Source organism: Paramisgurnus dabryanus, chromosome 21 (assembly GCF_030506205.2).
Source record: "Paramisgurnus dabryanus chromosome 21, PD_genome_1.1, whole genome shotgun sequence".
Classification (NCBI taxonomy): Eukaryota; Metazoa; Chordata; class Actinopteri; order Cypriniformes; family Cobitidae; genus Paramisgurnus; species Paramisgurnus dabryanus.
The window spans coordinates 22,465,449-22,487,548 of NC_133357.1; the positions used below are offsets into that span (position 1 = coordinate 22,465,449).

The window sequence follows — 22,100 nt, forward strand, 5'->3', positions numbered from 1 at the left end:
TCCACCCTAACATTCTGAATGGAGAACAGGTATATCTTTAAGTTTCTGCTCCAGACTATACCTACTGTACTGTATGTGTCACATTACTGTACTAACTGTACTATACAAAAATGGGTAGTGCTGTGAAGTATACAGTATGTAAATGAATACCATTGTGATGTTAAAGTACTGTGCACAGTTTGAAAGTACAGTAGGTGAAAAATAACCGAACCTAATGATATCTTGTGGTCTCATTTTCTACAGAATGGTTGGACGAACTCCTCAGGATGGATGGGAACGGCTCTTCACTCAACAACAAGAGCTTGCCATCATTATAATAATGCAATCTGACTTCATGAATTACAATAACACATAATTGCAAAATTGGCACATGAGTTTATCTACATGGATGAGGCAGGCTTTAATCTGGCCAAAACCAGGCATGCGGAGACATTGCGGCGGGATCAACCCAAGGGTGGAATTGGCACACAAGGCGATATTTTTCCGATGCCCAGCCCGCAAGGACATCGAGGTGATGTAGGGGAGGTCTTGTGGCCAGATCCAATGCATTTGTTTGGTTGCTAAATTGAATGATTTGTTATTCTATTTTTCTTTATTTTGTAAGAATGTTTGTTTTTGGTAAAAACTCTTGTTTGATTACTGCAGAAGAAGTTTTACAGAAGACAATAAATGACAATAAAATAGAAACACAAAGACTGCAGTGTTTTATATAAAGTGTTTTATAATCTGCCTGATGCGTTCAGGGCGGCAGTATAGGAGTTCCCCCAGTAAGAACTACAAGCAACGCAGAACGCCACCCCTGACTTTAAAACATATAATCATCAATGTACAGTATAGATGCGTGCTTTTACTGGTAACTTGACTGACCTGTTCCCTTCTTGGTGAAATTTCTGTGATTTGCAGCTTGCTGTGTCTGTGGCCAGGGCTTTTCTTTTTATTCGCTCACTTTTTCTCTCTGCTTCTTCTTTGCATTTGCGCTGCATATTTGTCAGTGTGCTGCCGGCATAAGGTGGCATTTTCGCTCCGCAATTGCCTGATTCGTAGATTTTTAGATGTCCATCATTTATTCATTTCATGGCCGTTTCTCAATCCAAAGGGAGGTCGCATTTGTAGGTGGCATACGTCATCAAGTTTACTATTATTCTTAATTAATCGTGGCCAGAATGACTGTCAGGCCACCGGGAAATGTCCCGGTGCTCCAGATGGAGAGTCCGCCCCTGGTTTAACTACACACAAAAGAAATGTTTTCTTTCATCCAAATAAGAATTTTTAGGGTAATGATTCACATCTATATTTTATAACTTGAGCCAATGAATAATCTTTCCATGAACAATATTTTTACATCTATGAAAACCTGGCAAAAGGTGTTTTTTTTTTAAGAAACTCCATAGAAAACACTATTCATTTATTAGGTTTAGATGTTGCTGTTTTTTTTTCATTTAAAGTCACCATTATAGTGATCTGTTTTAGTTAGATTCTTGACTCTGAGGTTGCTAGCTTTTCCTCTGGCTGCTACAACTTTGTGTTTAAAACATATTTCTTGTGGTAAAAAGCAGCCAATAATTTAACAATCACAGTGGTTGTGATGCTTAAAGGGAAATTCGATAATATTACACACTGCCAGAAAATAGTCCCCCTGGTTACTTTCAATAGCAGGGGACTATTTTTGGGTGCTGCGTAATATCACTTTGCCTGCTGCGGCCATATTACAGCAACTTTTAATTTACGATCGGTCTTAGTACACGATGGAACTACAGAAGAGTCAAGTTTAAAATAGGAAAATATTGAAACTCTTTGGTTCATTTTGATAAACATAATCAGATTTAATGGATTGTGCTAAGCTATGTGCTAGCGCAAGACCCGAAGATCAGCTGAATGGATTCCAAAACGGTAAAGATCAAATGTTTAACTCTAAGGGGCGCTGGAAAATGAGCATATTTTCAAAAAAAGTGGAGTGTCGCTTTAAGATCATCATCTAGTGAGTTGATTTATTCATTCACTCTTTGATCAACTAAAAGTATCATTTTCTGTTAATGATGTGATACTACAGGAGATCCAGCACACATAGCAGTTTACAATTCTGACAGATTTTAAGACAATTTCCACATAAAAAGAAATTGTTGTGCCATTTAGAAAACAAACATCGAGAGTATGAATCTCAACAATGGTGACAAAGAAAATAGTAAACAAGTTAATTTACTCACACCGCAGTGCATGCTGGGAGTCCTGAATGTGATTTAGATGTGTAATTTGTTGATACAGAGGTCCAATAAACGTCATACTGGACATTCAGTAGACATTGGAAAAAAGACGTGGCGTCACAGTCTGCACCTTCAGGGGAACAAAATTGGACATGCAAAAAGATGTTATTTGGACATCAGTTTGCACAGTGGGTAATATTGACTTTTGCCTGAAAAACTCATTTTGTTAAGAAAATTTTTACTTTTTTCAGTATTACTGAACTTTTGCACAGTACACGTCAGAAAAAAAAGTACAAAAGCTATCCCTGGGACGGTACCTTTTAACAAGGTCCTATGGACCATTTAATTACAGATACTTTAAGGTACCAACACGTTACGTACACGTAGGCATAAAGGTGTGCTTTTTGAAAGAGTACTGCCACAGTAAAAGCTTTTATACCTCTATTTCTAAGAGTGAACTGTATTTAACAACTTTAAGATTTTAGGCGCGTCTCAGATTGATGTGTCTTTATTCGTAGATTTATTATAGTCCCAGATTAAAATGCATGTTTGATCTGCCTTAATCTGAAAAAACTTGCACTGACATATCTTAAAGGAATAGTCCATTTTCTTAAAAGAAAATCCAGATAATTTACTCACCACCATGTCATCCAAAATGTTGATGTCTTTCTTTGTTCAGTCGAGAAGAAATTATGTTTTTTGAGGAAAACATTGCAGGATTTTTCTCATTTTAATGGACTTTAATAGAGCCCAACATTTAATACTTAACACTTAACAGTTTTTTCAACGGAGTTTCAAAGGACTCTAAACGATCCCAAACGACGCATAAGGGTCTTATCTAGCAAAACTATTGTCATTTTTGACAAGAAAAAAACCATAACTTTTCGTCTAGGTCGGTCCAGCGCAACCTAACGTAAATGCGTAGTGATGTAGGGAGGTCACGTGTTACATATACGAAACGCACATTTGCGGACCATTGTAAACAATAAACTGACACAAAGACATTAATTAGTATCATTCGACATACAACAACGTCAGAACGGTCCTCTTTCTCAACACTTGTAAACACTGGGGCGGAGTTTCCCGTTCGTTCTCTGTGACCTCTTGACGTCATGACGTATTGCTACCCAGTCTCACAAAGTTTCGTGATATAGTCACGTATTTTTTTGATTCTTTTTTCATGTTATTATCACGAAATTTCGTGTTTTTTCGTGATCGTATAACGAATTCCTGTTTTCGTGTGATTATCACGTATTGGTTACTCAACTGCTTTTTCCTATTTTTAAACCATTGTCGCTTCGGTTTAGGGTTAGATTTGGTGCTTGCATTAGAATGTCACTTTATATATTGGTTTATACTATTTTTTCTGATTTATTTTTTTATATGTCGCCTGGCGTTAGGGTTAGAGTTGGGTTTGGTTAGGGATGTCATTTTATGTAAATCTAACCCTAAACCGAAGCGACAATGGTAAGAAAATAGGACAAAACAGTTGAGTAACCAATACGTGATAATAACACGAAAACAGGAATTCATTATACGATCACGAAAAAACACGAAATTTCGTGATAATAGCACGAAAAAAGAATCAAAAATATATGTGACTATATAACGAAATTTCGTGAGACTGGGCTGCGTATTGCGTGGGGTCACGCTGGCGCATCACGACTGGAGTGTATATTTGTTATTTTTATTGTCAAAAATAACAATAGTTTTGCTAGATAAGACCCTTATGCGTCGTTTGGGATCGTTTAGAGTCCTTTGAAACTCTGTTGAAAAAACTGTTAAGTGTTGAGTATTAATTGTTGGTGTCTATTAAAGTCCATTAAAATGAGAAAAATCTTGCAATGTTTTCCTCAAAAAACATAATTTCTTCTCGACTGAACAAAGACAGACATCAACATTTTGGATGACATGGTGGTGAGTAAATTATCTGGATTTTTCTTTGAAGAAAATGGACTATTCCTTTAACATACATCAGTTCCATTGTTTTGTCTCAAAATGCACATCAGTAAAGTTTTTTCTAAGGTATGTTTTTAAAAACTACTTAAATGTCCTTATATAACTAAGTAAAAAATGAAAAACCACACTCCCAAGATATAATTTCTTGTATTTATTTATACCCTGGTATACACTGATATTGGCTTAGGCCGAAACGCACCTGTGTGGACATGGTATAAATAAATCCAAGAAATTATATCTTGAGAGTGCGGTTTTTCATTTTTTACTTTGATAACAGTTTTATTACTCGCACCCATAAACAATCTGGGAGTTGAGTGCGCCTGTTCTCATGAATATAACTAAGGCATAGTCCTGGATAAATCTAAACCCTGTCCGAGAAACCGCCACTTTATGTTTAAATTTCTAGTACAAGACAAGTGCAGAATACCAAATACTGCAATCCAGATTATTTTTCTTTGCTTAATGTAAATGAATTTGATCCGCATTAGAGTTCCGAAAGAGCAAGGAAAGTTCAATCCATGATCCACTACATCAGTTCCCCTGACATGGCACTATGCTCCCATGAATGGCTTTCACACAACATCCCTGAAAAAAACCAACATTAAATCTAATCCATCCTGCCCATTAAAGTGAGATTAGGATTAGTTATAGAGCAAATTCTAAGCGTGTAATCTCTTTTTACTTGTGCTTTTTACTAAATCTCACAGTGTGGGCAAGCATTGGTGCTGTCTGTTTCAAATGAATGACTCTTGAAAGCAAGCGGCAGGAAATTCGTCAGCTACGTGACACTCAGACAGTGATAGATATATGCAACCTTTAGCTTCTGATGCCTCAGCAAGAAGAAGAGGTAGGCACTTTTCTCTATTACCAAGAAAGAATGGGAGGAAATTGGATTGGAAAAGAGAGAGAGAGAGGTGGAAAGAGCTGGAAACCATTTCTGTATACTCTCCCTCCCTCTCTTTGTTTCATTCTTCCTTCATCATCCTCTTTATTTACTTTTCTTTCTATGTATATACATCTATTACAAGCCTTTGAAATAGCAACTCATAAAGGAGAGAAAAGTTTTGCAACACTCGCTCTCTATCACCTACCCAATGGCTCACAGCCAGCAAGCCACTGAAATGCAGCAACACTTAAGCTATACAATAAATAAGCAAAAATCAATGTCTGACTCTAGCATTGAGAGAACAGGGTCTGTTGCATTTTATTTTGTGATTTCATTCACCTAAGCTAACCCCGGTTATGATACCATTAACTTTAACGTTCACCCCTTCTTTACCTCCTAGCATGTACAGAGACGTTTCACAGAAAGTAGCAGAATTAAGAAGTGATGGCAGGGATGCAACATTGCACCGGAAGCTGCTATGAAACGTTAACCGTGACACAGTTCATTATTAACTGCTGCAAACTGCTTTCAGCAATACTTTTATAACAGGCTTCTGTAACAACACTGAGCAGATGCAATTTTAAAGACGCTAAACATGTTTACATACTTGTATTCACAAAAGTCTTGCTGACTACTTAAAACAAGTGGGTTTTGTTAATTTCTTTCCAAATTACATAAACATATTGAGGTGGTTTCCTGCCTAAAATGCATGCCTAAAAATACATGTTTGAGATGCCTTAAATTAAAAAATTGGTTTTATCAGGTTTGTTTATAAAAACTACTTAAATGTCCTAATATAACTAAGGCCAAGTCCTGGCTTAACCCAAACCCTGTCCAGGAAACCAGCCCTTAGTTTATTTTATTTTTTGTATAGGGGTCCCGTATGCACTCTAAAATGGTCTTCATATTCACTTATTGCTTCACAATGCCACAGAAGAATAATTTTGTTCAAACCCCCATAAACCACCCATAAGTAACTTGTCCCATGTTTGTGCTGCTGATACTGTACCTCTGTAAGTTCAGTTAAAAAGATGTGTGTCTATACTTTGGGAAACAACAGGCAAATTATAGACTACAATAGACATTACATTATACACTAACAATTATGCATTTGGCAGATGCCTTCATCTAAAATGACTTACAAGCTACAGTGCATCCAAACAAATCCAAAACATTTTTATAAGTGTGTTCCCTGGATCAAACCCATAACCTTTTTCGCTGTTAAAGGGATAGTTCGGCCAAAAATGATATTAAACCCATGATTTACTCACCCCCAAGCTGTCCGAGTAGCATATGTCCATCGTTTTTTTCAGACAAACACATTTTCGGATATTTTAGAAAATGTTTTAGATCTTTCAGTTGATTAAATGCAATGTTACGGGGTCCACGACCTTCAAGTCCAAAAAAAGTGCGTCAATCCTTCACAAATTAAATCCAAACGGCTCCAGGATGATAAACAAAGGTCTTCTAAGGGTAATCCGTGCGGTGTTGTTGTAGAAATATCCATATTTAAAACTTTATTAACGTAAATAAATACCTTCCGCCATCTTAGTTGCGTCAGCATTCAGGATGAGAGCTTAGGCAGCCTACGGAGGCTACTCTGCTGCTGCTCTGTGCCCCCGCCCTCCGAATTTGTCATACATCACTAAGAAAAGTGCGTACACTACGCTAATACTCTCTCCTGAATACAGAGGAGTCTAAGATAGCGGCGCTACCGGAAGGTATTTATTTACGTTAATAAAGTTTTAAATATGGATATTTCTACAACAACACCGCACGGATTACCCTCAGAATACCTTTGTTTATCATCCTGGAGCCGTTTGGATTTAATTTGTGAAGGATGGACCCACTTTTTTTGGACTTGAAGGTCGTGGACTATGGGTGGACCCCGTAACATTACATTTAATCAACTGAAAGATCTAAAACATTTTCTAAAATATTTGAAAATGTGTTTGTCTGAAAAACAATGGACATATGCTACTCGGACAGCTTGGGGGTGAGTAAATCATGGGTTTAATATCATTTTTTGCCGAACTATCCCTTTAATGCAATGCTCAAGCAACTGAACTACAGGAAGACTTACGCTGTATACTGTACACACCACACGCGAAGCATCACATTTTAGATTACTGGCGATATTTAACTTTGTGTCATGCTAATTTTTCAAAAGCCATTTTATTGGCCAACCTGTTAATTTTCTTATTTTTTAACATTTTCACTTTGGTTGAATTGTGCACTTTTAGACTGTTACATGACATTTTCTGCTATGTACTGTAGGCAGTGGGCAGTAAGGTTGCTCTGTTTTGAAACAGAGCTCTTGTCAGGCAACTGAAATGACCCCAAGCATTGTGGTGAGTTTTGCAGAAGTGAGCACAGACCCACATTTTTCCTTCAGATAATATACTGTAAAAATCTAGTTTTTCCTCTCGTCTCCCTTGATAACTGAAATCCTTGAGTTCTATTCCGGTCTTAGTTAAATCTGTAACATGAAGCCTTGGAGGCGGCAGATAACCTTACAGGTTCAGCATGTACCATTTATATCATTCTCTCATAGCACATTGTCGTTCCAGCATCCCCAGGAGTAGAACGAGAAATGTAAAAAAATTATCGCAGAAATAAAAAATGAAACATTATTGACTTATGGCACAAGCTCAGAGCTATTTCTCTACTGATAGGAGTTGGTGGACTTATATGAAAGAACAACTGAAATGCCTTGAAATGCTTAGTTTTGTTAGATGTGTTTATATTATTTCTATTGAAAAAGATCTTTGGGGCGGGATATAATAAGTGTAACTATATATATAATAACTATATTATTAGTGGTGTTTAAAGACCTTACATAATGAACTGTATTGTTTTTATTACCTTAGAATAAGACGTTTTTATCGACATACACCGCGGGTCACCTTACATGGAAGTCGTCGTCATGTTTCTACAGTAGCCCTAAACAGACAAACTGCTCTACACAGGGCATCCCTACGTTGTCTCAGACGATGACATGTTTGTCATGTGGCAGCTACCATATGCGTTTTGAAATTGAGGGGTGATCTGTTGCAATTCGCAATCTCACCAATAGATGCCGCTAACATTGACCCCACTGGTAATTTATTAAAGCTACCGTTCTTTCTCTGATTTTGATCTTTCTGAGCTTTGATTGTGTTTATAGTTTGCAATATAACATGTATTCATGATTCACGTGTAAAAAAACGCGGTATTTTTCACACAATTTACTTAACTGTATAGCGCTGTTTTCACTGTCCTCAAAACAGGCTGATGTCTTCCTTGTTCTTTGAAGTCCCTCCTTCAGAAATTCCCAGTTGGGGGTATTCGTCTGCCTCGGTTCTCATGAGGGTCGCTCCGGTTCGGCCGGCGCACCGCTTTGTGGTTTCATCCCGGCAGCCGCCGGTATCGTCAGGGTCTCCAAGCCCTCCATCCCTCCCCTGGATCCACCCTACCAGACTTTGTTTGTTTTTTGTTCTTGTAGTGAGTGTCTGGTAGCCACTCTTAGAGGGAGGGGTTATGTCACGGCTAGTCCGTGTCATGTTTTGTGTATGTCTCCGCTTACGTCATCTGGACTATTCACAGACTGATTGCTCATCTCACCTGTTCCTTGTTTAGTCTTTGTGTATTTATACTGTTGTCTGTTTCACACTTGTCGCCGGTAGATTGTCATTGCAACCATGTCTGTTCCCTGTTTTGGATGTTCCTGTGTTTTGTTACCCGTTACTCCTCGTGTTATTATTTCCAGTTTTATCATTAAATGTTATTTATTTTCCGAACTCAGCATTTGTGTCCTCACTTCACCTCCGTGTCGTGACACTGATATCATTAAAGCAGGAATGGGATCAGGAAGAACGTGACCTTTAAAGCATGTTAAAATTGCTACTTTGTAGGTGTGAGCAAAAATGTCCCTTTTGGGGTGTGTCCTTTAAAAATGCAAATAAGTTGATCTCTGTACTAAATGACGGTGCTGTGGTTGGATAGTGCAGATTAAGATTTATTATCCCCTTCTGACATCACAAGGGGAGTCAAATTTCAAAGACCTATTTATGCACATGCTTTCAGAGAATGGTTTACTAAATTCTTAAAAAAAATCACATTTTCTAGGTTGATAGAAGCATTGGGGACCCAATAATATAATTTAAACATGGTAAAAATTAAGATGAAAAAATTTAAAACTACTTCAATTTGTAACAACTAAAAAGTGTAAGCTCTTTCAACTTGAGAAAAGTGAGAAAATTTAGTTTGAAAAAATATATATCTGTTTTTATTTTTTGGTAAAGGTGTTACCAATTTAAGGAATTTTTAAGTTAATCCAACGTTCAGTTTTTACAGTGTTATTTATTTTAGAACATTCGTATTTTTGTCCACCACTGATGATCGTAGCTGAACTGAAGTACATGATGACATCATAAAATAATTGAAAGACTGTAAGTTTAAATGCTCTTCTACAGTAAATGTGAAAGTTTTGAAGCACACTCATATCTTAAGCTGACAAAATTTTGATAAATCCTTAAGTTTTGATTTTTATGTGTGCTTTAAGTGCATGCGGTTTCTGAAACTTCTGGCTAACGCACACTATCAAAGCAACGGCCAAAAGATTAACCATGAATACAGCAAACTGAAGCCAAGCTTTCTCCTTTCACGCTTTCAGTCAGCAAGCTCCGCCTGTGTCTCTGTGTTCAACTTCAGATTGGGTACCAGCGGTCAGTACAGCCTCTCTTTTCTTAGCACCCCCCCCCCAACCCAACCGTTGCTCAGCGATTGACTGAGAATGGGAGTAAAGTAAAAGAGGCAGGCGTGTTTAAACAGATGGCTCATGCAGTCTCGAGCCAGTTTACTGCAACTGGCACAGAAAGAGAGAGAGAGAGGTAGACATACACACCGAGAGAGAGAGAGAGAGAGAGAGAGAGAGAGAGAGAGAGAGAGAGAGAGAGAGAGAGAGAGAGAGAGAGAGAAATTGAAACCGCTTTAATTCAAACTTGCCCCTTTTCTCACTCGCCTCTGTTTAAAACTTTCCGTCCAGCCTCTCTCGCCCTCACTTGTGCGTGGACGGTCACTCAAAAGTTTGACAAACTTCACAGGCACAGCATGCGGTGACCCGCGCGCAACTGTTCAGACAGAAAGATCAGTGAAGAAGAGAAAGTGCGCGTGACACTTGACCCCCTCCACGTCTTAGTGGCTCCCGGTTTGGGGTCTCCTGCGCGGGACAGAGGGGCACAAACTGCCACCTGCTTACCCTGCAGCTGTGTTTGAGGTAGGCTTTTCTCTCACACATGCCCTATTTTCTATCTCAGCTGCTGTAACTTTATACTCGACGCTATAAAGTAGCGTAATATGACGTTCAGCAGTTTCAACTTTTTTATAGGGCAGTTTGCGTGTGCTATATTTTAATGTATTTTTGTATTAATTGTGCTTTCCTTTATTGTTTATTTATTTGTTTGCGTGCTTTGATTCAGTTTGTGTGTTTTGTTTTATGAGTGTTAACGCTGTCTTCTTTGTCATTATTTGCGTGCTGTGCTTTGCTTTAGTGTGCGTGCCTTGCTTCGGATCGCGTGAGCGTAAAGCGCAACTGTCACTTTTTTACACGCACGTGGGTGTTGTTATTATTAGTTCACTGTCATAGACTGATTGACTGACTCCGGTGTTTTTGAGAGAAAGGAGGGTCGGGGTTACACCCTGTTACCTCGTCAGACACTCTCGTGTGTCAAAACAGAGGAAACCTAGTGATGATAGCTGTGTGAGGTCGTGACGTCACCTAAACACAGGTCAAAATCACAATCTAAACATCACGCTTGTATGATTCTCACTTGTTACATACAACAAATATTGTTTGTCCTGCAGTTTATTTATTAAAATAACAGGCTCATGTCAGCAATAATACAGACATGAGGTGCAGACAAAACAAAGCTATTTTGCAACAGTTCCCAATTTAGTTAGAATAGTTGCAACACGCACATTTATTCTGCATTATTACTTTTTTCCGAACCTAAATAGATTTTTTATAATTATATAGTGACCAAAATGGTATACAAATTAGAACATATTTTTGCTTCTTCAAAAAAGGCACCTGTTGCTGCATGATGCTTTTATGAATCTTTTTTGACTGATTCTTTGAAAAGAATTGATTCAAGAGTCATTTGCTTATGAACCAGACTACACTCTTCTGCTACACCCAAATGTGTGCTGTCATTGCTATTTATTATCTTTGTATTAGTCTTTCTCATCAATCCAAACTGTATGAAGAGCTACAGTATTTTTTTCCTTATGCGCATTAAGTAGCAACATAAAAGCATAGCTTCAAAAGTGCTGCATGTCGTATTGCATCTTGTGATAAAGACTGCTTCAGACCCAGCTACTGTAACACGTCTTGCAGAGTTAACAAAACTTCTTAATCACTTTGTTTCTGCTAAAAGAGGAAGCAAGTAGTAATACATTGCCACCACTAAACTACACCATCATCTAAATTAGCTGTCGACTGAAGATTTCAGTTTCTAATGAATGCACAAGTGTGCTCGCTGAAGATTAGGGTTAGCTAACAAACCTTCTTTGATAAGTGTGTGTTGAGTTGTGGCCGTAACAGCGGCAGTTTGACAGCTGGTGGTCTTTACCTTGGCATGGTGTTCTGGAGGGCCGTGTTGGTTTTGGGGCTCTGACAGTGGTTAGCCAGCAATGGCCTGGTTGATGTTTACACTGATTGGTTACATTTGGTCAGTAAATTCCCACGGTTTTGACAGGTGGCGAGGGGAATTTGTTAGGGATGGATAGGTTAGCTCTTGCTTAAAATTCTTCCTCTATTTCATTGGTATTTCATCCTCATCTTTCCTTTTGTGCCCTATTTCTTCTCTTTTCCTGCTGTGCCTCTCTCAGCACTCTTGAGAGAGGAAGATTTGGGACAGAGGGGAAGTAACCATTGCACCCAGGGCTAAAGTTCCAGCCAGTGCCAGTGAAATGGAACAATCTCACATGTTATTGTCTGTGATGGCCAACGATTTTACAATGATTATACAAAAAGATGGCAGGCGCTTTTTAAACAAGCAGATGTTTGAGATCAGTTGAGTGGTGTGTTTGGGCCAAGAGCGGTAAACTTAGTTTCATGAAACTCACTTTTTTTCTTTATTGTAATTACTCAGACTGATAACACTAGGGATGCACCGAAAGGAAAATTCTTGGCCAAAGCTGAATAAAATGAAAAACTCAGCCGAAGGCAGAATGCAGAACAACAAACAATTTTTTTAATTTCCCCAATTATTTTGCCAATTTTCTCACCAGTTAAATTTTCAGAATGTCCTTTTTACTATATTTGTTTAACATTATTTAACAATGACTTTTTTTGAACATTCATTATAGCGCCTGTTTACACCTGGTCATTTCTCTGATCAGATAGATATAGATAGACTTGCTAAAACTGTTCCATTTACATTCGAGATAAATGAATCTAACAAAAAGCTTATTGTTAATAAAAGTTTTATTTCTGGTTTAATACAAGCGTGTTTGTTATTGTAGGACTTTACTGGTTTTATGAAGTTTTTATTACATACTGCTGATGCTCTTCGTCATTCTATGACATGAGGTGAAGACTGAAGAGTTAAAGTCTCTCATTCTCTGTGCTTGTGCATTCAGCAGACAAATATCCATCACCGCCATGTCTTTCTCATACGCTGCATGGTGTTCAGATTGTCTTGATTTTTTATTAAAAATGAAACTTGTAGTGCTGTATGTTTCGCGTCTTTCTTGGCCCTCTTAAAAATGCTTTTACCAACATGTTTGCTGCATTTGCGCATCTCTCACTCTACGCTGGATAATTTGATCAGATCATCAAAGACCTCATTGTTCGGTACAATTTATTCAACCTAATCACTTGTTTGACCGAACACCGAAAATTTGTTTTTTGCTATTTTTGGCTGAATAATGTTTGTTGCTGAACATTCGGTGTGATTGTGAGTTAATTCTTATTCCGTTCTTCAAATAAAGAATAAAAATGGATGGACCAAAGTGGATAAAGCAGGTTCATATAAAGAGCTCTGATGCAAAAGCCGCTAAACGCTACCTCCTTCAAAAATGAGAAAATAACACTGAACATATTATATGCTTATAATGCTTTCGCTTCAAATTCGCTTAATCACAGCCTTCGATCATTCAGCAAAAAAAAACAAAAAAAAACGTTTGTACAGTACGTTTAAACGCCAAAACGATTTTCCAGCAAAGTCCTCAAAGTGCACAGAGACGAATGTGAAACAAGCGTGGATCGCGTTTAAACTTGGGTCCCTCGTTGACCTGAATACAACACAAATGTGGCAGCCACATGCATCACAGCGCCCCCTTATGTGTGGTTCGGTTTCTTCATTTTCACTTTTATCATTTGAAATGTTTCTAGTTGCATCTTTAGTGATTTTGTAACTGGATCCAACTGGATTTTTTACAATCCAAGTGGATTTTCTTCAGAAGTGGAGCTTTTTGCGAAACATGTTGCATGCACTTGATTTTGGTTTTACAGCAACATTTTTTAAATCCTAATGAAATGACTAAAGTGACTTTTGTGAAAATAAATCATTTCAATTACTGACTAATAACTTTTCATTGCCATTAAAGTGAAATTACTGAACCTAAACAAAAGAACCTGAATAAAAAATGGTTATTTACAAGAAAACATGTCGGAGGGTTTTACATATGAACTCTTCATGTAATCTTGTAGTAAAGTGCTCCTGTATAGCCCTGTGGTAGAGCAGTGCATTAGCAGCGAAAGGGGTCATGGGTTCGAACCCAGGGAACACAAAATGTATACCTTGTAAAACACTGTAAGCTGTTTTGGGTAAAAGTGTTTGCCAAATGCCTAAGCATAAATCTAAATGTAGGTAATGGAAAACACCTGGACTTGTTTGGCTTGCTGTCCACAGCATAAAACCGTGCACTCCAAGTCCCCTCCAAGACACTTGATATGTTAATAGATTATTGGTTAAATGAATGAATAAGTTAATGTATACCCCCAAAAATGTGAGATTGCACAGTATAATAAACCTTAGATTAGTTCATTCAGAACTTTTATTTATCAATATAGAGTTGTAATGTAGACTTTGTGGAAGCAAAACAGTTAGATAAGTCAGGCTTTGTTCAGACAAGGAGCTAAAGTTATTGTATTGTATTAATCCATCCTGAAATCTGTATGTGTGTGTCACCAGTATATCAGTTGTGTCAGTCACAAAGTTGGATTAAAAAACAAAGCGTATTTAAGCCTGTGTAAACAAAGTCAAAGAGAGAGGAATGTTATATCAGAGATTCTCTTTAGCTTGTGTCTTTATTTCACATAACAGTTTGTTTTGCTAACCTTTCCTGAGGCTATGGGCTGTGGTTATATCAAAGTCATGCACAAATCTTACGTGTGACCTTTGACCCACTCACTGTTGCAAAACGTCATGTGGCATATTGACAGCCTAAAAGAGGATTTGTATAATCTTTAAACTTTTGAGGGCTGTTAATTGAGCATTTTTCTCCTGATTTGGTGTAGTTTTTTTTCACTGGTACTTTTCATATGGTTTTTAAAATTCTGTCTCTGTGTCCTACATTTGTATTTTGGTTTTGACAGCACACTTTCTATTCATGTCAGTAAGCGCTTGCTCTGAATTCTTCTGCGGTTGTAAATGGGGCACTGTGTCTAATTACTCACACAAACACATTTACTGGTAAAAGACCTTTGACACCAACACACAACACACACATTTTTAAGAAACCGTGCCCCCTCATAAACACTCTACAGATGCTAGATGCACACGGACACATCTTAGTTTCAATAATAATAGTAAAATGTATGCTATGTAAGTCTTTTTTTTTCATTATACTGTTAATGTAAATTGTTAATGTAATATCGATAAAATTATAATTAAAAAAAAAACTGGTGGCATTAGATATGTTCTACATTACATGCACATCACTGTGTATTATATATAAACTAAAGGTTGAGAGGCTTCACATTTAACAAAAAGATTTGTTGGTTCATCTTAAAACGGATGACGCCTCTGATTCAGGTACGACATGCCCCTCTTAAATACAACTTCCTTCCCTCGTTAATTGACACACTCCACCCAGAAACAGGGTAAAAATTAAAGTGAAAATAACCAATGCTGTGGGACAGATTCTCTTGTTTGCCACAAAGGAAGTTACCTGGTTGCCTTAAAATTTTGAGTTAATTTAACTTAAAAAATATAAGTTAACAGTTGACAGTTCATTGTGTACAAATATTTGTCAACTAATACTAGTTGAATTACCTTAAAACTTTAAGGCAACTACAGTAGGGCCCTATAAAATCAGTTTTATTTTTTCCCAAATTCCGTTTTATTTTTTCCCAAATTCCGTTTTGTCCGTTTTAATGTTTGCAAATTCCGTTTTAATATATGGCAATTATTTTTTTTTCCCTTTCCTGTTATTTTAGTCATAAAAAGAGTGGAGAGTTGAGAGATGTGCAGCGAGAGAGACGTGGATGAGAGAGTGCATGTATCTTCGCGCTCCCAGTCAATGGAATGTTGACAAAACTTACAAAAAACTGTTCTCCGGTCACATAAAAGTCACGTGAGAACTGCTCGCAACTGAGGGCTTAGCGTAGAGTCGTGGAGAGCCGCTTCGCCATTGTTTCAGTGTTTTGGAGGGGGTCTGAAATGACGGGAGGGGATGTGTCGCCCAGATTTGCTTCCCCCGTTCTGCATTTCCCACAGACATACATTGTTCTTCCACACAAAGACAGAATTTTATTCAAAATATGCAAAATTCCGCAAAATTCCGCGTTAACGCTAGATTCCGTGTTAATTAGCCAATTCCGCGATTCCGTCCGCGATTCCGTGATCGCGGAAATTATAGGGCCCTACTACAGTATAAAAAAGCATTTTTGTCAAATCAACATTTATTTATATGTTTCTTTAACTTTAAAAATTCAACTTGTGTTTATTTGTATTTAAAGTGCACCTATTTCATTGCTAAAAACAATGTTATTTTGCGTATTTGGTATAATACAATGTGTTCGCGTGGTTTATGATGAAAAAACATTATTTTCCACATACCGTACATTTTTGTAGCTCCAGATATCCATGTATTCCTGAAATGTACTGATTTTGTACAAAGCACATTGGTTTGAAAAGTGTCTGATTGGTCAGCTAATCTGTAAATTGTGATTAGGGATGTCCCGATCTGATACGCTGGATCGGTATAGGGGCCGATCCGGGCTTTTATTCTGGATCGGACATCGGATCGAAGACCGACAACATGACCGATCCAATTCCGATAATGTGTGTTAGCCGTGGTTGTTACTGACAAGCTAATAAAAGGAAAATGTATTATAAAAGCACCATAAACGTTTTATGCACTATATTCAAAGTCTTTTAATACACTCAATAGCTTCATGTGAAGGAACAAACGCACATTTAAAGATATTTTAGTTCACACTAACTTACTCGCAAACTGGGTTAATCCACTGGTGAAGCAGACGGATGAAACGCGTCATTCACACATGCACACACAAGATAACTGTAGGCTTTATTAAAGATCTGATTTTATAAAGTCTTAGTAAGCCGTTGGATGGATGCAATTCACTTTGTGCTGAGCACATCATGCATCTATTCTCTTTCTATCTATTCAGTTTTACGCAATTAAGAAAAAATATTTAGCATACTTAATCGATCAAACATACCTATTATATGTTCTCCTAAACACTGTCATGATTAATATTTACTAAAGTTTCTTGTAACTTGTAAATCATTTAAAATGATTGATTTCAACATTTAAAATAATACTAGATGTAGAAAAAAGCACTATACATATTTAATTACAGTAGTATCGGACAGATATCGGTATCGGCTGATATACGGAATTCTGGTATCGGATCGGAAATGAAAAAGTGGAATCGCTAATTACATCCCTAATTGTGATTGGCCTGAATACCGCTGACGTCAGCTGGAAATGTGACGCTCCGTACCATGTTTGAAAGATTAGCAGCTTACAATGCAATGCTAACAGGAGTTAACTTGCAGGCTGAGTCCAAAACGGGAGGAATTATGATAATGTCGGTCTTGTCCACGTCAACAGGCCCAGGAAGTAAACTGTTTCCTACAATCTGTGTGTTTGTTGTAGTACAAGAAAAGAGATTTACAGAGTTTTCAACTCATCTGGTGATGTCATCCAATATTTCTCACATTGCCGAAAACAAAATATCGCATATAATTGAGCGAGTTTATTCTAAAAGTTGAAATCAGATATTTGTGCAACATCACTGTGTTTGCATGGATGTTAGAAACATTGAATGAACTGTTGCAATAGAAAGTGATTACCGACTTGTTTATACAGTGTAGATTTAAAAAAGTACACGAGCAAAAATGCATATGTGTAAGATTTCAGTAGAGAAGAGTCATGCATAATTCAACCGCAAAGCCATCATCTCCAGCTGAGTGTTTCATAGCTGCAAGTGAGCAAAGTATAGTTGTGTACCATAACACACAAAGAGAAACAGCAAAAACATGGTGAATATTTTAAGAGGGAAGGCTCGATTACGCTGATGCATCTGGACCTTGAAGGTCATCTGAGGAGAAGATTGAAAAGTGTACGGGACTGACACAGAGAAGAAGCAAAGAGCAAGATCACAGACGCTACAGATCTAAAGATGAAGAGATAAAGTTAACATTTTGGATGTTTTACAAAAGGTTTACTTTTCCATCCAGCCACACCAACGTATTCCTCTTTTCAATCCGGAAGTCTATTAAGCCCTTGCTTTTGGATTCATACGATCTCATCCAAGACACAATTCTGTCTGAGTAGATCTTAACTTGCCACACACAACCCAAAACACACAAAAACCTAATTGAAGTTTATTCCCCCAGTGACGTGTACTTACTGTAACACTCTGCCTGAGATTGTGTTAAAAAACGTTACCCAAGGGTACTGAAACATAAACTTGTTTCTTTATTTAAAACACAACGCTCTCATTGTTATTCTGGTATGGAAACAGGCCTTTAAAATGTGAACCTTTTAAATATTCACGCAATTTATATATTATGTCTCCTTGTTGTGTGCTAATTTTGCCCCATTTTGTGTGAATCACTCCAACCGGCTGTCATAGCTGCTGTTCTGTGATGTAGTTATGTTGTTCAACGCTGCTGCAAAGGTCAACTGTGCGCTAGTTAATGCAGAGAAAATAGCTGTAAGGAAGAATTATTATGCAGCAGTTCATGAAATAATATGGCAGCAGTTGGAAAGACAGATTCATTATTTCTGGCTTTATAAAATAAAAAAACTATGAAAGTCTCAGACTCATTGAAACGAAAGGAAGTGTTGACAATGCTTGTAATGCAACTTTGCAAGCGGATCTAGGGCAGCTTAATGTTCCAGGACAACTTGACATATCTTTATTATATAACATGCTATAAAACGTGGATCCACGAAGATCTAATCATCTATGCGAATAATACCAAGTAAGCTACAAAGTCCTCGATTACCTCATTTTACGAACAGGGCAGCAATGCTTGCTGCCAAATCTTGGAGTCGCCCAGGCAGAACAGATCGGGCTTGATCCAGGATTTTAGCTTCTGAAGTGGAACACAGTGTTTTGGGTTTTTAGGAAATTGGACTGTTATTGTGCTTTGTTGTGTACACAAAGTGTGTAGAGGGAAAAGATCTCGTCTTTTCTTGTTCCTGCTCTATAGGCTTGTTTTGGGATTGAAGGGCACAGCAGGTAGCTGGAGCTCTGTATTCAAGAGCTCTTCACCCCTGTAATACTGTTTGCTCAACCGCAGAGGCTATGTGTGAGTGTGAAAGCCGTGCTTTCGGAAAGCGTCTGTCTGCCTCTTTTTTAATTTATTTATTGCGCTTTTTAGTCATATTTTGATCTCATATCATTCTGTGCCATCCCCAGATTATTACGTCGAAATGAATGAATTCAACAAGAGCTGACGTTTGGATTTTTTTTTTCAACTTAACAGTAGGATTTATATCTTACAGATAATACATTTTCACTTAATTTCTGTAAAAAATAAATAAAAATCAGTTGTGCAATTTTTCAATACAATGACATCGGATTGGGTATGTCTCTATACAGGAAACACCGAATTACCCCAGCAATATTTTCAATCCGAACATCTATATTTATACCAACTATATCTCATGGCAATTTGTACGTATTTCACAAGTTGGCTAATTTGTATTGTCACAATCACATTCATACATTTTTATACATTTTGCTTTTGCATCTGTGACGTTGGGGTTAGGGGTGGGATTTCGTTATTGGTTTTTTATTATTATCATAAATTTGTGTGTTTTTGTATGATTCACTTCGTACTAATTCATACGAATTAGCCAACATAAAAAACATACAAATTCTTTAACCGGAGGTCCGCAACGGATCTTCAGGGGATCCACCAAATGATGTTTAATCACAAGCAATTTTTGCTAAAAACGTAAAACATATGTACAAAACGTTACATGCTCCCTTTAAGTTGTGCACGTGCGCGGCCGCTTAGGCTTGTAGGCACGTGTTCAGTTAAGCCAGCGGACCAAAATAAAATATCTGAAGATTATAAATGTCCATTCAGGAAGCAGCAGTAGCGACAGAAAATGAATCATAAAACAGGTAAATCTTATAGGCTTGTGTGTCTTTCTTTCAGAATGTTTTTTTAGAATCAGATACAGAAACTGTATTTCGCTACACAACTTGTTTTTAATCATCAACGAAAACACCACAAACCCCTCGTGAGTAGTACAGTTTTGAAAATGAACGTTAAGTGTTGTTTGTGCATGGTCATTGACTTCCATTCTGAAGCAGTCAAGAGACGCTTCTAAACGAGTCAAAAACTCAGGACACGACCCATTGTCAAAATTTCAGTGTCCATCACTGTAGTTCATCCAAAACAAACCGGAAATTAGACTCAGAGTGTTGAATACCGGAATTATCATTTAACCCATTTGCGCCTGATGCTGCGCCGAAACATCTACCACCGGTGCGCGCAGCATCAGGCGCAAATGGGTTAAAGCATATTATAAACACTCCAATTATAGGCTGTCTGTTGCACCAAATAGACAGTCAATATAAACCTTGTTCTTATTTTTATCATACTGCACAGCTATTTCAGCAACTGCACTTTTCCAGTCTGCCCGAAATAAAATGATGTCATCGGGTGTCATCTAAGCCTTAAATACTGACTGTAGTTCAACAGTGTTTGTTTTAAAGCAAGTCATAGTGGAAAATGGGTGTTTGTGCTTTTTTTGGATATTTTGCTTGCTCAAACTTCTAGGTGTAACTTTATAAGCTCTTTACAACTGTCTGTTGGTTAAAGGTTTTTTGAAGTGCATATTAAAAAGATTTTCTAAAATAATAACATTCTTAAAAATACATTTGCTTAAAAGGTTCTTTACAGTCATGCCATAAACTAATCATCTTTCGTTCCTCAAAGAACCTTTCAGTCACAAGTTCTTTAAAAAAATATTTTATTATAATCTTAAAATTTTTTTTTACCACAAAGTACCTTTCATGAAACAGAAAGGTTTTTTGGATTATAAAGGTTGGGGCTTACACACCAAACGCCAAGCATTCGCACGGCGTTCCTTGTATTACTCGCTGGATTTACTGTAGGGTCAGGCGAATCTAAATTCAAACGCAAATTGTTGAATTCATGTTTGATGTTTATGCCCCATAAAGCATTGTAAAGCACCTTTATTTTTTAAGAGTGAAATAGGGGTGTACACACCAAATGCGTATTCAACGTATTGCACCCGTAGATTACATACACAGACAATGCAAAGACGCGAATAGACGCAAACGTTTTTGCGCAAATTGAATATATTTAACTCAACAAGGAACAGGTTTGGTGTGTACTAGGAATGTTCATTTCAGTTAGTTTTTTTCCGACCGACAACCGCAGCTTGTTAACCGAACATTAATCGTTAACTGTTAAGATTTTAATATTAAATTGTCATTGAGTAACAATACAGTTGACGGTTGTCTGTGACCCGGTAAAAACAATACAAACATTTGATTTAATTTGAACATGCAAACAGCAGCAACAGATCACAACAGAAGCAGGATTCATACATTATCAAATTTTCACACAACTTTACATTATCAAAGAGCATTTGATCAGTCCAGATCCGGATTAATATCCAAAGAGGGCAGATTGTCTCTTTTTCATCTACCACAATGGCCATTTCTAAACAGGACACATTTCATTCGCATCTTCTTTCTCTGTTTGTGCAAAAAGAGAGATGTTTATGGTCAGGGTCTAGGATAGAGGCGATCAGCGAAGATGAACCACCTCATATTGTACACACACGCGTCTCTCTACAGCTTCCAAAGCTACTCAAACACGGACACATATGTAGTACAATGATTTCTTATACAAATTATTACTTTACCAGACTGCCAGAGCAGCAATAATTCATGTTATTTACAGGCCATTCACAAATCAAGGATAGAAAGTGCCGAAATGTCTGTTGGCATGTGTCGACACGCACTGTGTGTGTATATAATATAGTAATCGGTCATAAATTCTTACCTTCGTTTAACCGGTCAATATGAACATCCCTGGTGTGTGCGTAGCATAAGAGAACCAAACTTTTAAAGCAACACCAAAGAGTTTTTTTTTACCTTAAAATAAGGTTTCCAAAAAAGTTTCAGTGGTTCATCCACTCAAAACAGGGTGAATGGCACTTTCACATTCACTTTGCAGCCCTCTATCGGCCAAAACCGCACTGAAGAAGTTTCCAACCGTCGGGTAGTGGTCCTGTAGTTCGAGTGAAAACTACAAAAACTTGCTTTACGGCAGACCTACAATCCAATCAGAGCCAGCTATGCTGCAGTATTTACGACAGTTCTAATGAACAATTACGCGTCTAACCTGTAGGGGGAGCAAAGAGCAATAACTCTTTAGTGTTGCTTTAAGACTGATTTGATGAATTAAAGATCTTTTGTGACTTTAATAAGTTTATCTTTAAATCTAACCGGAGTCATTTCTTTTCCAGAGAGAATATGAATTCAATACTGTCTCTCTGCAGGTTGCTCTGGCACTCAGTCTGTAGGACAGTGTGGT

The 22,100-nt window shown here is 37.5% G+C and overlaps 1 protein-coding gene across 1 annotated transcript in view; it reads left to right on the forward strand.

Annotated features, from left to right (window-relative positions):
• The first annotated feature begins 9,976 nt into the window (after window positions 1-9,976).
• Window positions 9,977-22,100, forward strand: part of sulf2b (sulfatase 2b) — a 238,677-nt gene continuing 226,553 nt past the window's right edge. Inside the window, exon 1 of the mRNA XM_065286280.2 lies at window positions 9,977-10,303. The gene's annotated coding sequence lies outside the window, so the exon portion shown is untranslated. The remainder of the gene's footprint in view (window positions 10,304-22,100) is intronic.